The sequence below is a fragment of the Harmonia axyridis genome, chromosome X, assembly GCF_914767665.1.
Source record: "Harmonia axyridis chromosome X, icHarAxyr1.1, whole genome shotgun sequence".
Taxonomy (NCBI): domain Eukaryota; kingdom Metazoa; phylum Arthropoda; class Insecta; order Coleoptera; family Coccinellidae; genus Harmonia; species Harmonia axyridis.
The window spans coordinates 38,242,881-38,247,880 of NC_059508.1; the positions used below are offsets into that span (position 1 = coordinate 38,242,881).

The 5,000-nt window shown below is 40.7% G+C and overlaps 1 non-coding gene across 1 annotated transcript; it reads left to right on the forward strand.

Moving 5' to 3' along the window:
• Positions 1-1,963: 1,963 nt before the first annotated feature.
• LOC123688434 lies at positions 1,964-2,082 on the forward strand. The gene has a single exon (XR_006749956.1). It is a non-coding gene; the product is annotated as a 5S ribosomal RNA (ribosomal RNA).
• Positions 2,083-5,000: the final 2,918 nt, after the last annotated feature.

Here is a 5,000-nt window from a genome sequence, read left to right on the forward strand (position 1 = left end):
CGTTCTGCATCGCCCAACGCGACCACCTTCCCTATATATGTCAGGAGAGCACAGGGTTCCCCTCCAGACAACACTTACGCTCTATCCCCGACTCTCGGTCGATCGATAGGCCAGGTCAGCGGTGTCTGTTTCGGCCGAAGCTCGGACTTTGGTCAAAATGTTCCGATACAAAATTTGAACCAAGATAGATACAGATATGATTCCTTCTTAAATATACGTTGATTATCGAACAGAATATGGTAAATATTTTGCGATGACCGAGGATTTCATGAATTTTTTTTTTTTTTCGAAAAAATTTTCTATTATCGGAATTTCCTCAAATTTCATTTGGTTGCCTCCTAATGCTTATTAAAAATGATAACCAACAATCAGAATCATTATTTATCATTTATTTCAATTTTTATAATGAAAAACGTTCACGTCCTTTCGCGCCTCTCGATCGTCGTTTACGTGATGCATCGGTCAGCCCTAGTTTACGTGGTGCATCGGTAAGATCGAGTTCACGTTCTGCATCGGTCTGCCCGAGTTTACGTGGTGCATCGGTAAGATCGAGATTACGTGGTGCATCGGTAAGATCGAGTTCACGTTCTGCATCGGTCTGCCTGAGTTTACGTGGTGCATCGGTATGATCGAGTTTACGTTCTGCATCGGTGTGATCTAGTTTACGTTGTGCATCGGTAAGATCGAGATTACGTGAAGCATCGGTATGATCGAGTTTACGTTCTGCATCGGTCTGGACTCTGAGATATATTTTCGACGTGAAAATGTTCCGATACAACTTTTGAACCAGGATAGTTAGAGAGATGATTTTTTCTGGGATGTACGTTGATTGGGGAATGGATTGTGGAAAATAACTTGCCATGACCGAGGTGTTCTCGAATTTTTTTTTTTTTTCGAAAAATATTTTCTGATTTTGGATTTCACTCAAATTTGATTTCGTTGCCTTCTAATGTGTTCTAAAAGAGTAAATCAGTAATCAGAATCGAAAAATATTTTTCGGATTTTTTTTTTTTTGAAAAAAAATTTTCTGATTTTGGAATTTCCTCAAATTTGATTTGGTTGCCTTCTAATGTGTTTTTAAAGCGTAAATCAGTAATCAGAATCAATATTCATTGTCGACTTTAATTTTTATAAGGAAAAATGTTCACGTCCTTAAACGCCTCCCCATCATTAGCCCGAGTCCAAGTCGATGTCAGTCCCGAGCGGACGGTGTCAGATACTACCTATCGCCCCGGTCTGGACTTGGCGAGGTATTTCGACGTGAAATGTTCCGATACAACTTTTGAACCAGGATAGTTAGAGAGATGATTTCTTCTATGTTGTACGTTGATTGTGGAATGGATTGTGGGAAATAACTTGCCATGACCCAGGTGTTCTTGAATTTTTTTTTTTTTCGAAAAAAATTTTCTGATCTTGAAATTTCCTCAAATCTGATTGCGTTGCCTTCTAATGTGTACTAAAAGAGTAAATCAGTAATCAGAATCAATATTCATTGTCGACTTTAATTTTTATAAGGAAAAATGTTCACGTCCTTAAACGCCTCTCCATCGTTACCCCGACTCCAAGACGATGTTAGACCGGAGCGGACGGTGTCAAATGCGACCGATCTCCCCGGTCTGGACTTAGCGAGATATTCCGACGTGAAATGTTCCGATACAAAAATTTAACTGTGATAGTTAGAGAGATGGTTCCTTTTGTGATGTACGTTGATTGTGTAATAGAATATGGAAATAAACTTGAGATGACCGAGGTCTTCTGGGATTTTTTTTTTTTTTCGAAAAATATTTTTCGATTTCGGAAATCCCTCAAATTTCATTGAGATATGTCCTAATGTGTTCTTAAAACTTAAATCAACAATCAGAATTAATATCCAAAAGTTATTTCATTTTTTATAAGGAAAAACGTTCACGTCCTTTCCGCTCCCAAAAAGTGAGATATCATAGAAAATATCGCTATATTTGTTGTTTACGGCCATACCACGCTGAAATTGCCAGTTCTCGTCAGAACACTGAAGCCAAGCAGCGTCGGGCGCGGTTAGTACTTGGATGGGTGACCGCTTGGGAACACCGCGTGCTGTAAGCTTTTTTTTTACGTTCTGCATCGGTCTGCCGAGATAACGTGGTGCATCGGTATGATCGAGTTTACGTTCTGCATCGGTAAGATCGAGATTACGTGATGCATCGGTAAGATTGAGATTACGTGGTGCATCGGTAAGATCGAGTTTACGTGGTGCATCGGTAAGATCCAATTCACGTTCTGCATCGGTAAGATCCAGTTCACGTGGTGCATCGGTAAGATCGAGATTACGTGGTGCATCGGTAAGATCGAGTTTACGTGGTGCATCGGTAAGATCCAATTCACGTTCTGCATCGGTAAGATCCAGTTCACGTGGTGCATCGGTAAGATTGAGATTACGTGGTGCATCGGTAAGATCGAGTTTACGTGGTGCATCGGTAAGATCCAATTCACGTTCTGCATCGGTAAGATCCAGTTCACGTGGTGCATCGGTAAGATTGAGATTACGTGGTGCATCGGTAAGATCGAGTTTACGTGGTGCATCGGTAAGATCCAATTCACGTTCTGCATCGGTAAGATCCAGTTCACGTGGTGCATCGGTAAGATCGAGATTACGTGGTGCATCGGTAAGATCGAGTTTACGTGGTGCATCGGTAAGATCCAATTCACGTTCTGCATCGGTAAGATCCAGTTCACGTGGTGCATCGGTAAGATTGAGATTACGTGGTGCATCGGTAAGATCCAGTTCACGTGGTGCATCGGTAAGATGGAGATTACGTGGTGCATCGGTAAGATCGAGATTACGTGGTGCATCGGTAAGATCTACTTTACGTTCTGCATCGGTCTGCCCTTGTTTACGTGGTGCATCGGTAAGATCGAGATTACGTGAAGCATCGGTATGATCGAGTTTACGTTCTGCATCGGTCTGCCCGATATTACGTGGTGCATCGGTCTGCCCTAGTTTACGTGGTGCATCGGTTTGGACTTAGAGATATATTTTCGACGTGAAAATGTTCCGATACAACTTTTGAACCAGGATAGTTAGAGAGATGATTTTTTCTGGGATGTACGTGGATCGGGGAATGGATTGTGGGAAATAACTTGCCATGACCGAGGTGTCCTCGAATTTTTTTTTTTTTCGAAAAAAATTTTCTGATTGTGGAATTTTCTCAAATTTGATTTGGTTGCCTCCTAATGTGTTCTAAAAGAGTAAATCAGTAATCGGAATCGAAAAATATTTTTCGGATTTTTTTTTTTTTCGAAAAAAATTTTCTGATCGTGGAATTTCCTCAAATTCGATTTGGTTGCCTTCTAATGTGTTTTTAAAGCGTAAATCAGTAATCAGAATCAATATTCATTGTCGACTTTAATTTTTATAAGGAAAAATGTTCACGTCCTTAAACGCCTCCCCATCATCAGCCCGAGTCCAAGTCGATGTCAGTCCCGAGCGGACGGTGTCAGATACTACCTATCGCCGAGGTCTGGACTTGGCGAGATATTACGACGTGAAATGTTCCGATACAACTTTTGAACCAGGATAGTTAGAGAGATGATTTCTTCTATGTTGTACGTTGATTGTGGAATGAAATACGGAAAATAACTCGCCATGACCGAGGTGATTACGATTTTTTTTTTTTTTCGAAAAAAATTTTCTGATCGTGGAATTTTCTCAAATTTGATTTGGTTGCCTCCTTATATGTTCTAGTAGCGATAATCAACAATCAGAATCAAAATCCATGGTCGGGTTTGATTTTTATAAGGAAAAATGTTCACGTCCTTTTTTACAACCCCGACTCATTGACGATGTTAGAACCGAGCCGGCGGTGTCAGATACGACCGATCGCCCCGGTCCCGATCGTCATTTACGTTGTGCATCGGTCTGCCCGAGATTACGTGGTGCATCGGTATGATCGAGTTTACGTGGTGCATCGGTAAGATCCAATTCACGTTCTGCATCGGTAAGATCCAATTCACGTTCTGCATCGGTAAGATCCAGTTCACGTGGTGCATCGGTAAGATGGAGATTACGTGGTGCATCGGTAAGATCGAGATTACGTGGTGCATCGGTAAGATCTACTTTACGTTCTGCATCGGTCTGCCCTTGTTTACGTGGTGCATCGGTAAGATCGAGATTACGTGAAGCATCGGTATGATCGAGTTTACGTTCTGCATCGGTCTGCCCGATATTACGTGGTGCATCGGTCTGCCCTAGTTTACGTGGTGCATCGGTTTGGACTTAGAGATATATTTTCGACGTGAAAATGTTCCGATACAACTTTTGAACCAGGATAGTTAGAGAGATGATTTTTTCTGGGATGTACGTGGATCGGGGAATGGATTGTGGGAAATAACTTGCCATGACCGAGGTGTCCTCGAATTTTTTTTTTTTTCGAAAAAAATTTTCTGATTGTGGAATTTTCTCAAATTTGATTTGGTTGCCTCCTAATGTGTTCTAAAAGAGTAAATCAGTAATCGGAATCGAAAAATATTTTTCGGATTTTTTTTTTTTTCGAAAAAAATTTTCTGATCGTGGAATTTCCTCAAATTCGATTTGGTTGCCTTCTAATGTGTTTTTAAAGCGTAAATCAGTAATCAGAATCAATATTCATTGTCGACTTTAATTTTTATAAGGAAAAATGTTCACGTCCTTAAACGCCTCCCCATCATCAGCCCGAGTCCAAGTCGATGTCAGTCCCGAGCGGACGGTGTCAGATACTACCTATCGCCGAGGTCTGGACTTGGCGAGATATTACGACGTGAAATGTTCCGATACAACTTTTGAACCAGGATAGTTAGAGAGATGATTTCTTCTATGTTGTACGTTGATTGTGGAATGAAATACGGAAAATAACTCGCCATGACCGAGGTGATTACGATTTTTTTTTTTTTTCGAAAAAAATTTTCTGATCGTGGAATTTTCTCAAATTTGATTTGGTTGCCTCCTTATATGTTCTAGTAGCGATAATCAACAATCAGAATCAAAA